A 12,340-nucleotide genomic window follows, 5' to 3' on the forward strand; every position below is an offset into this window, starting at 1 on the left:
TTGGGAAGAACACAGGGGAGCCCTTTTTTTGTAGTTCTAGAGGTCATGACTTTCCCCAACTGCCTAAAGGACCAGTCTGGCAGTGTTCTAGCTATGATCTTTGCTGTGTCCAAGCCCAATAAATCTCACGATATAACATTAAGAGCGATCATCTAGTGAACTCCTTAACGTACCACATGCTTGTCATGTGCCAGCTCACTATGTCTGCTTTCACAATGAGCTCATTAAACAGGCATTATCGTACCTCCTCTTACATAGAGGAAACTGAGGATGGGGAAGTTTAGTAATTTACCTGGATTAATGTGCCTTTTCATGGTGGATTCAGGAGTTAAACCTCTTCTGTCTGACTCCAAAGCCCCTGCCTTTCCTACTATGCTGTGTGATACAAGAGCTTTTATCCTTCCACTTACCATTTTCAGCCATAGCCTCCTCACATCGTGGAGTTATGAGAAAGCTCAGAGGTCAGATGATCTTTTACATCTTTCAGCAAACCCATTTATGGCATCACTAAACAATGGCCATCACCCACTGCTTGCAACCATCAGTGACGGTGGCTTCCTCCATTACGCCGGGCAGCTTTGACAAAAAGTTCATTGTTGAGCTGCTAACCTCCTGTAAGTTCACTTACTGGTCTTTGTTCTGTGCTCAAGAAGAAGTCAGAGCAGGTTCATCTATCTCCCTTGTGATGTCCTTCAGATATTTCAAGGCAGCCATCTTCATTTTGCCTGGGCTTCCCTCCTCCACACACAACACCCCTATTTCCTCAGAGAGCACGTCCTCTGGATGTCCTCTTACTTGTCAATAACCTTCTAAATATGTCACAGGAAGAATAGACCACGGTACTGCAGGTGTGAGCTGGCCACAGTCTGAATACTATGAATTGCTAATTAACTCCTCATGTATGCATTCTGTCCTGCGCAGGATTCGGAAAGAACAGTGAGCCTGACTCATCGCTCTTTTTATCCTCAATGCCTTGCAAATAGGAGGTCTCGGTGGTGTTTCTTTGTCCCCTGCTTCATCTGACTCATTTGTTCAGTGGTGTTTTTTCTTATCACTCCTTGGGGCTCTCCATTTCCCAAAAAATTGGCTTTAGGAGTTGCAGTCAGCACGGTAGGGCTGCTCCCTCCAAGCCACATACATCTTGGGACCTGTTTGGGGCCATGATAAATGTGACAGTCTATGAAATACCTGTCAATATGGACATAAAACTACTTTATGTCAGTGTTCATTGTACTTCAATGATAATGTATCTGGAACACAGTGTCTGAAATGCCAGTCAGAATCAAATCCCCATTGTATTAGTTACCTATTGCTGCGTAACAAATTATCCCAAAATTTAGTGGCTTAAAACACCAATAATTATTTTTCTGGGCATTCCCCCAAGTTTCTGTGTGTCAGGAATTCAAGTGTGGCTTGGCTGAACGGTTCTGGCTCCAAGTCCCTCTTGAGGCTGCATCAGATGCCAGCCTCAGCTGGCATTATCTGAAAGCTTAACTGGGGCTGGAGGATTTTATTGCATGTAACTCACTTACACAGCTGGCAAGTGTATTCGCAGAAGGCCTCAGTTCCTCTCCCCATAGGCTTCACCACAGAGCTGCATGGGTATCTTCACAGCAGACTGGCTGGCTTCCCCCAGAGCAAGCAAAACCAAGACATAAGCTGCAATACATGTTTTTGGCTGAGTCCTGCAAGTCACATACTGTCATTTCTGCTGTATTCTATTGGTCACGTAGACTAGCCCTGATTCAGAGTGGGAAGAGTTTCAAAAGGGGTTACAAGGGTCAATGGAGATCTTCTTGGAGGCTTTCCTAAGTATTTTATATGTAGACCTTGGCTCCAATTCGTGTTGTAAGGCAGTGTTCTCTCTTTACCCAGAGACTGATTGCCCAAGCCTAGGGATTAGTTAGAGGAAGCCAAGCCACTGAAATTCATGAGGTCGTGTGATCCTAATGAGCTCCATCCAGAAGTCTACAGTTCATTCATATATTTCACTAAATCCTTGTTGAGCATTTACTATATGTTAGGCACATTGCTAGGTGCTTGGAATTTATCAGTGAGCAAAACTAAACAGGCAAGTATATTCATTCATCATCTGTCTTCTTTCTAGAATTCTGAAAAGGAGAGATAGATATAATCTCATTTCTGGGCTTCTTGAAAGTCATTCCATTAATTCTAGAACTTGGCCTTCATATATATGAAACCAAAACAATAACAACTATTACTGTTGCACAAATAACATTTGTAGGATATTTACTGTGTGCCAGACATATGCTAAGTAGTTTATAATTATTATATCATTTGATAGTCTTAACAGCTCTACAAAAGAAGTACTAGTATCATCAGCATTTCTTTACAAATGAGGAACCTGAGGCTTAGGTAAATAACTTGTCCAAAGTCATACAGTTAGCGAATGGAAGATCTGTGACTCTTAATCTAAAACTGTCTTACATCAAAATCTGTGTCCTTAAAGTTGATGAATCATCCCCTAGTTGACATTGAAACTCAAATGCCTCCAAAGCCAGGTAAATGATGTAAGGGGAGAGAACTAATGAGACAATAGGGAGTAGTGAGGACAGTGGTGGGCCATCGACTCATGTCTGTCTCAAGGCATGAAAGTTTAAATTTTTCTAAAACCCTGCATTGGCCAAATAAAACACATCTCAGGGACAGACTGAGCTAGCAAGACTCAGGTTCAGAGTTTAGGTATCATATGTTAAATTTAATTAATTTCTCAACCATAAGAATCTTTAACAATCTTGTACAGCTTGGTTTTCATCCAAAGTTTATATGCAAAACATTGGTTTCTCATGATGAACGAGACAATGGAGGCTAGAAAATGACTAAGATTTCATTCTCCATTTATTCATTCAACAAATATTTATTGAGAGGTTTCTGTATGCTAAGCTCTGGGGTTAAAGCAGATAATATAACAGATGTCCTTCCTGCCTTCCTGGAACTTAGATCTAGTTATCAAGCTTTGCGTTGATACTCAAGAGGTGACACACGATGTTTCTCAAATTCCTTTTAATATTCTGCAAGACCTACATGTTCCAAGGAAAAGACTTTGGGAAGTACTTTGCTTTAAACCAGGAAATGCAAGCACATTAGCTGAGCAGACAAGCTCTTTTGGCCAGCAGAGCGATTTGTGAATCTTTGGAAATGTCTTCTGGAAGGGCTGCGCTCTGCTGTTGGACACAGAGCCCACCATTATCTATTGGACATCACCTGTCCTGCTTCCAACATTTCTATGGCCTAATGGGTCCCGAATGCATCTACATCTGCAGCCTCTTTTCACAGCACAGACTCCCTGCTGCCCCCAAATCCTCTTGGCGTCTCGGGAAGAACTAAGAAATAAAGAAAATTGGTGATTTAAGTATTCCAGGTGGAGATAAAGCCTGGGCAATGACTGGGAAGCAGGGAAGCATATGCCAAGATAAGAAAACAGCAGCCTCTCCGGGCACCTCTGTAGAACAGTAGGAAGCAGAAACGTCACGGGAAAATGACTTTGGGAGACACACTCACAGGCAATAAAATGAGATCCAGGTTAGCCTGGAATGCAGTCAAAAGAGAACCCCTCAAGGATAAGACTGCCAAACAAAATACAGAATTTCCAGTTAAATTTGAATTTCAGATGAATAACGAATACTTTTTAGCATAAGTATGTCCCAAACATTGCATAGGACACTCATATTAACAAATCATTTGGTGTTTATCTGAAATTCAAATTCAACTAAATGTTATGGATTTTTATTTGCTGAATCTGGCACCCCTACGCAAGAGACAACCAGCCAGGGGCTTTGTGGCAACTTGCGGTTCTATCTTTTTCCTAACATGAAGGAAGGAGCTGGTGGTCATCGCCCGTGTTCAGACACTCTACTCAGTTGTCTGAAAGGCTGTGGGATACTACAACTGTCAGAAATGCGGGGAAGCTGAAGTCCAACTATTTGAGAACAAAATCAGGGCCTTTGGGCCAGGGAGGGCACCTGACAAGCCCTCCGGTCCCAGTCCCTGAGGAATCTTACACTAGTGGCCAAACAATGGCTTAGTTATAACCAGACTGAAAAATATCACTGCAGACGGAGTTGACATAGGTCCTTGAATTTGTATCTTCCTCCTAGACAAAGAAGAACTATCCAGAGGCTGGTTCTACAGAATAGCTGTCCAATTCTTGGCCAAAAGGCAGAGGAAGAAAAGAAAACTGTCAGGTAGCTTTTTTTCAACATCACCAAACATTTGCTATACTTTCTTCTAGATGCTCGGAAAGAAGAGAAAGCTTTTTGTTCGTTATTATGTTTTACTATAAAAGTATACCTAATTCCACTAAAATGTACGCATCTTCAAAAAACACAATCTTGGCCATTTCTCAGACCAAGGTTCTCTCCCCACTGGAATGAGGATCGCTGTTGCTCTTTAAGATTAAGCTGAGATTCTTTGAAGAGAATTCTCTCTACAGTGATCCGTCATCCTCAAGGACTTTCATAAACAAAAGGGACTATCGCTGTGCAAAGTTTTCTTCCTCGGACAGAGTGATATTTGAGCTGCAACAGTTTTAAAAAATCAGACTTTCACCTTAGGAAATTCCAACAGGAGAGATGGAAGGTTGTGGAGAGCTTCCAGGGCCAATTTTCCCGTTGCTTATCCAGACAGGGGAAATGTATGGGACACAGGGGACTGTGTCCCTTTGATTTCCTTTTTAACGAATTGCTTTTGTCCTGAATCTCGTTTGTGCTTTGACGTGGATGCACTTGGAGCCCATAGGAGTGTGTGTGTGCATGTATGCGTGTGTGCATGTATGTGTGTGTGCATGTATGCGTGTGTGCATATATGGATGTGTGATGAATACATTCGGTTCTACCATTTCATATGATATGGAGACTTCTTTCACGTCCCGGTTCTTTTGGTATTCAGGGAAAAACAAACAAATATAAATATTCTCACCCTTAGGTCTTGTGATGGTTAATTTTATGTGTCAACTTGGCTAGGCCATGGTACCCAGGTATTGGGTCAAATACCATGTGGAGGTCGCTACAAAGGCTTTTTTTAGATGAAATGCCTTTTGACATTTAAATCAGTAGACTTTGAGTAAATTAGATCACCCTACCTAATGTGGGTGGGCCTTGTCCAATCAGTTGAAGACCTTAGAAGAAACACTGAGGTCCCCTGAGGAAGAGGGCATTTTGCCAGCAGACAGCCGTCAGACTCAAGCTACAACATCGTCTCTTCCCTTGGTCTCCAGCCTACTAACCTAGCCAGCAGATTTCAGACTTGCCAGCCTCCATAATCATGTGAGCCACTCTCTTAAAATAAATCTCCAGTTAAATACACATACACACACACTAATATAGTTCTTTTATCCAAAATTTTGTCAAATAACATGGCCAACTTCTGAGCCAGCCCTGATGTTTAGTGGTTAAATTTTAACACCCTCACTGCTTCGGCGGCCCAGGTTCGTTTCCTGGTCATGGAACCATACCACCCATCTGTCAGTTGCCATTCTCTGGCGGCAGCTCACACAGAAGAATAGGAAGACTTACAGCTAGAACATACGACCATGTACTGGGGCTTTGGGGAGAAAAAAAAAAAAAGATGGTCAAATTCTATTTTATGTTATGAAATCAGTTCCTGAAATCCTTGGAATCTTCTCTGAGTTCTGATTGGCTTTCTGGGCTCTCTGGCCTGACTTAAAGGATGCACGCAGAAGACCACCTGTACAGTCAGCCTTGGCCAGAGACCTCACGGAGCTGAACGGGCCCCCTCCCCCCTCCTCCACGTCAGTCACTCGGGAAGGGTGAAGTCAGCCACAAACACGCCTTCTCCTCCACAGCCTGGAGCTCGGGTTTTAGTATCAGAGACAAGACAGAAGTTTATCTGAAAGCCAGCCAAGAGGCAATTGCTGCTGCTCGCACCGTAGGTGTGAAATTTTTGCACAGCTGCAGGCTTCAAGAGAGCCTCAGTGTGCGGGAGAGGAGCAGCAGGCTGGATCCCAAGCTCTCCAGAAACTTCAGGGACACGAATCAGAATTCAGCTCTCAGTGCTGAATTGAGGAACCTCCGCGAAGACTGTGGAGCCAGCCTAAGAGATGAATGGGAGTCTGTGACCAGGCCTCCTTGGACGATATTGCTGTTACCCAGATGGCATTAAACAGTAACGCTCGGCTTCAAGGGAATGCTGAATCACGTGTGCCCCGGATGTGTTAAAAATCCACCAGTGAGGTTAGCCCAAATGCTCACATTCTGCTTTCCTATGCATGGGTATCAAAGTTAGCGCGGGCCCCTCGACACCATAATCCATTATCAAAAACTGAAAGCAGCTGGTTGGATTTCTAAACTTTCTACACAGAGAAACGCATCTGGTCCCAGTTTGCTGCAAAGAAATCACTTTCGTTCTTTCTCACAGCCCAGCTACAGAAAGCACTGGGAGCAGCCTGGTTTCCCAAATAAAGGGCCATCGTGCTGGGCCTAAGGCTTCATTCATGCTGAGGAATTTGCAGCCCATCCCCACTGCCAACACCATTCTTCCTCCAGCTCAGGGGTCCCAGCCAAGCAGGGATTCTGAAACCCCACCAGTTCAGAAGGAGGAGGTTGGGATTAGCAAAGCAACTCCAGCCCCTCAGAGAAGTCTCTGCACAGATCATGTATAGGAAGGGAAAAAAAAATCATTCGTAATGGATTGTCTCAGAACCAATTTTTTAGGATTGTGCAAAGTTGAAGTATCGACTAACTTTCCGTTAATTTCAAAGGCAGGGCGCAGCCATAATTTATCCCTTTGATTCCACTGATCATCAGCAGTTGTGGCCGTGTTCTGCCCGGTTGTGGGCAACAGTTAAATGATGATGTCCTTCCTCGCTTGGACTTCTCCTCCAGCCTGTTTCAGCAGTCTCACCAGGCACTTCCTGTCTCCCCAGCTCCACTGTCTGGCACTTATTTCAGACAAGTCAATATGTTTAAATTATATCTGAACTCAAGGTAATTAATCATAAAGCCTTATGCTTTGTAATGTGTTTTTTTTTTCTTTTTAAACTTCTCACTGGCATTCCACTGAATCACAATTAAAAAGAAAAAGCTCTCCGAGGTGCATTGTGAATATCACGTAAACGCTAAGGCTGGGAATCCAATCTGGACAAGGCTGTGCACAGAGTACATCGAAAACCTCTGCTCTTTCAGGGATCTAGATAAGAGGGTCAAGATGGCATTTTGGGAAATGTTAAGCAGATCAAAGGAAAGACTCATGTGAGCTGGCTGGATCCCAGTGTACAGAAACAATCTAATTTGAAAACATAAAAGTCAGGTGATGAGTTGTGTCTTTAATGCATTTTGCAAACATAGCAAAGGCTTTGAAGCTCACGGCACAATTATGCCACGGGACCGTATTGGATACATGTTACTGAAGATTGATAGGTTCTTGCTTCAAACGAATTGTGGTCCCTTCCGGTTTTAATGGCAGCGTTAGAGCATATGATCTTAGTATTCAGTTTCATCATTCGTATCTACTCCAAGACCTGTATGCATAGCACACAGCGGTCCCTGACTCTCTCAAGGGCCGATTGACTTCAGGCTCCCATCCCTCAGGGAAGAATTTCACATCTAGGAAGTGGGTGAGGAGTACCATCCAAGATACTTCAAAAAGGGTGGTGAAAAGGTAAACCTAGGTTCAGAAAACTGGAGCTGGAGACTCATTTAGAGATACAATCTTCCAAAAATGATTAATTTAGACACATTCCAAAATTTATAAAAATGATATACACTGTTGTATCAGTATTCAGTGTAGGAAACAGATACTTCAGATATTTGATGCTGCAAGAGACTTAACACAGGGAATCAGGTGCTTTCAAAATCCCTGGGTGGGCTGAAGAAGCAGGTGCTAGGCTGGGCCTTCTGGAATGATTCCCAGAGCCGTCTAACGCTGACACACGAAGGGAATGTTGAAAAGCACCAAAGTGGCCATTGCAGGACAGTAGCTCATCTCTTTCGCGAGCATCTTGAAGCAGGCGTAGTCTTACTAGTCTAAGTACCATATTCACGTCATGTAGGACTCGATATAACAACAAAAATAAAAACTAAAACCAACCAAACAAACAAATCTCAGCCTAATACCCATGCACATTCTCCAAGGCCCTCTTTTTCCTAAAAGACTTGCTCTCCTGAGGTTGGCACTGTAATACACACACACAACTAAAAATGAAACCATTTATCTAATGTCGAAGACAGGCATTGTAGGGAAGCTAACAGTATGTATTTCTCTGGGCAGATCCCAAAGGAGGCAGGTTTAAAATGGGTGGCTGTCTGCATTTTAATCACAGCAGTCTAGTGAGAATTAGTGAGCAGGCATTGGTTAGCCTCAGCCAATATATTGATTACACTCTTGGTCAAATTCTGAGATATGAGGGAGTATAAAAAGTATTCTAGGACACGTATGGGCCAACTATCTCCCACGCCTATTTTGGTCAATAAAGTTTTCTTGGAACACAGCTACATTTGTTTACCTGTTGTTAAGGCTGCTTTTGCACACCAATGGCAGAGCTGAGTGTTCGCAACAGAGATGGTATAGCCCACAAAACCTGAAATATTTACCATCTTCGCCCTTTAGAGAAAAGTTTCCTAACCTCTGGGACTACAATTCTCAGATGCCAGTTCTCAGTATCCACACAGATTGCCACAAACTAGCTGCTGCCCTACCATTTAAATACTGAATCACAATGGAGAATCATGTTTTCCACAAGAAAAAGCTATTTAGTATTTTCCTGTCTGACAACACAGACCCGCTTTTCTGTTATCTTTTAGGGTAAGCAGAAAGCTCATGAAAATACTGGTTAGCAAAGGAAGACAGTTTTTCAAAGTTTCTTTATTCAAAAGAGCAAGAAGCTTTCTAGATAAGAGCTGTCCAGTAGAATTTTCTTCAGTGATAGAAGGTTCTATATCTCCGCCGTGCAATACACTTGAACTGAATTTTTAATTTTACATAGTTTTAATTTAAATAGACACATTATTTATAGTGGTTACTGTATTAGACAGTGTAGTTGTAAAACATCACCCATGCTCTCCAGCTTGCTTTATCAGTCACTAATACCTTGCTTAAAGATAAAAGATTCCAATGTAACTGATAGGGATATGAACAGACTCATAATCAATAAAGATCTCAAAAATATTTTATAAAAGACATCTGAATAAATCTTTATAAATAATCAACACAGGGAAAATACCCTCTTATCAGCAGCACATAAAATCTAAACTGTGAAGGCAGTGAAATCCAATAGCGTGAAAGGGTGCTATCAGGCCTCAATATTGAAAATGTTTTCACCTTTCTGAAGACACTAGTTTCTAGGGCTGTGACTGTCCTTCTGCATGAACTAGAGTTCAAGCCTTTAACATAGTTCATAAAGAAATCTTTTAAATCATTAATCAGTTCTAAATATTCATATTTAGTAGGCACATTTTTGTTTCTGGCTCACATCATATTTACTAGTTAGGTTTTAGTTTTCCTATTAATTTAAATACTGTTCTTTCTCATTCGCACAATCAATAATTTGGGGAAAGTTACTCCAAATCTGTTTTTCACCATTGACCGTTACCTCAACAGATAAATTATTTCAGGATTTGAACAGACAATTCATTTCTATTTTTCCCTATCGTATCTTTCAGAATGTGAAAGAAACATGTTGGAAACTCCCAGCATACCCGCCATGAGCAACTCAAAGGAATATGAGGAGCGACAACTTAGCTGCCAACTTCTCTTATCCCAGACTCACACGTCTGTCAGATGAACAGGATACAGACCACATTTCTCCAGCTGGACATCTGGGCTTTGCAGCTGCCACAAGGACCCCATGTGGGTAGGAATGTCAGCTTAAATCTGAGACTGAGTCAAGGAAAGGGGAAAGGGCAGAAGGCTGTGTGGTACCTGAGACACCCCCATGTGACCACCTCTACCTGGTACCTTTTTTAAATCTCAAAGGACACAATACACACCAGAGCCGTAACTATGTCACAAAATGCCAAACTGCCATGTTTGGGAAGTAAACAATGAAAAGTTGCCCCCGTGGCATTGAATAAGTTATGTGGCTCTATCCAATTTTAAGGCTATTTGTTCCCACTGAAACTTAAAATCTAAGAAAGGAAAAAATGATTTGGGGTCTGTTTGATATGTCTGAAACCCTTTCTTTTTCCATGCAGGGATGTTGACAAGGGAGGCTAGATGGAACATAGCAGTATCAAAGGATGAAGTTTCTCAAACTTCACTTGACAATGATTGTAGATAAGGACTTCTCAAGGGAATTGCATGCATTTATGTCTAAAAACAATGGATATCCAGAAAGCTCTAGAAGATAACAACAGAAGTGTCCTCAGCAGCAACACTGTCCACAGACGTTAGAACAAGGGAGGTTCCTTTCTCCACCACTTCAATTAGAAATCTAAAGTGTACCTATCACTAAGCCTCTCACTGATAATCTTATTCAGAGGGTAAGCCATGACTCGAGGGCCCTCAAAGGGATGGTTTCAGTCCACAGCAGGCTGGAACTCTTGTCTTACGTGTAATGGTAACTGTGGAAAGTCAAAACCACCAATCTATTCAGGTTCCAACAATAAACAGAATGTATGTGTGATGGATGCAATTTCTGACTGTGACTGTTTCTACATTCGCTATGGCGGTGCAAGTTTCCAGAACTATAGTGACTGGAATTTTGGTCTAAACTGATCAGTCATGGTCCCCAAAGTCACTGTAATCAGAGTAACCAATACTCCTGTGTTTCTGCCAAATGAGCTACTGTGTAGACAAACCATGGATGATAAGATTGGCTTAGTTGCAATTGGAATAGTCTCCCGTGGGCTATATTGCCACATGCAAAAGGCCTTGTAATTTTCGTCAAGGCAGAGATGCTTGGTAAATTCCAGTGCTACTGTATCGGACCATGTTTCCTCTGCACTCTCACCCAGGGAAAGCTTCTCAACCAGGGTAACTATGTATAAGAAAGAGCACTTGAAGTCAAAGGACCCACAACCCACAAGTCTCTTAATCTGTCTGTGCCTCAGTTTCCTTATCTGTAAACAGCTACCTTACAAGTTGTTTTAGGAATCAAACAAGGTAACAAGAATGTTCCTGTTACATTGTAAGCAATTAAAAAGTGTCAAGTATAAAATTCCATGCTTTTATGATTGAATTGGAAGAGACTACATGATGTCAACTGAAAATTTATATCAAAACCAATTATTTTTAACTTTTCCGCTATCTGGAGATATAACTTCCTACTTTCAACCATTTCTTCATCCCTACAAGCAATATTCGCTCTATCTGCCCAGTCATAAAGTATGTGTGTAAAGTCAGTCTTAGTACTTGTAGGGGTGAGTCTTGTCCCTATGGCTCACTAGAAACTCATTTCCTGCTGTTGTTGCAGTAACTCCATTTTTCCCAAAGAGGCCATAATTTAAAGGAAGTCATTAGGTAGTTAAGTCAGCCTGCAGCTAACATAGACAAAATCCCCTTAAAAACATTGAAATTCTAATCCACTATATTGTTACTCCAACCAGCATCGTACCAACTTGCCCTGTATTATGGGTTGAATTGCATCACCTCCAAATTCATATGTGAAGAGTCTAACTCCCACTACCTCAGGATGTTACCTTATTAGGAGATAGGGTCTTTACAGAGGTTATCAAGTTAAAATGAGTTCATTTGGGCAGACCTTAATTCAATATGACGGGTGCCCTTATAAAAAGGGGAAATTTGGAGACAAATGCACAGGAGAATGCCGTGTGACAATGAAGGCAGAATTTGGGGTGATGCTTCTTCAAGCCAAGGAAAGCCAAAGATGGTCAGCACACTGCCAGAAGATAAGGGAAAAGCATGCAACTTCCTCACAGACCCAGCAGAAACCAACCTTGTCGACACCTCCATCTCGGACTTCTAGCCTTCAGAACTGCAAGACGATAAATTTCTGTTGCTCAAGCCCATGAGTTTGTGTTACTTTGTTACAGCAGCCCTAACAAACTAGTACATTCTGGGAGGGTTATCCTCCAACAGAGAGAGATGGGTTTTCCTATAGGAGAGAGGAAAGGAAATGAGGAGAAAGAACTAACACTTCTTGAGGATTCACTTTATTTCAGGAGCTTTACACTGTCATGCTCTGTCATTTAATCCTCATCACGGCCCTACAGAGTAGGTATCACTTTCATTTTGCAGATGAAGAAACTGAAGCTTAGAGAATTTAAGTAATTTCCCTAATATCCTGCAGGTGGCACATAGCAAAACTAAGCTATGGACCCAGGTCTGACTCTGAAGACCCAAGCTGTCCCCACTTCCTCACTTTGCCATCTGCCCCTTGAAATGGGATCTCACGTCATCTCTA

The 12,340-nt window shown here is 42.1% G+C and overlaps 1 long non-coding RNA gene across 1 annotated transcript in view; it reads right to left on the reverse strand.

Annotated features, from left to right (window-relative positions):
* The window catches only part of LOC139075751 (uncharacterized), a 31,102-nt gene that overhangs the window by 3,546 nt on the left and 15,216 nt on the right, over window positions 1-12,340 (reverse strand). The window contains exon 2 of the long non-coding RNA XR_011526506.1: window positions 411-2,111. This is a non-coding gene — a long non-coding RNA (uncharacterized lncRNA). The remainder of the gene's footprint in view (window positions 1-410; window positions 2,112-12,340) is intronic.

This window comes from Equus przewalskii, chromosome 14 (assembly GCF_037783145.1).
Source record: "Equus przewalskii isolate Varuska chromosome 14, EquPr2, whole genome shotgun sequence".
NCBI classification, from domain to species: domain Eukaryota; kingdom Metazoa; phylum Chordata; class Mammalia; order Perissodactyla; family Equidae; genus Equus; species Equus przewalskii.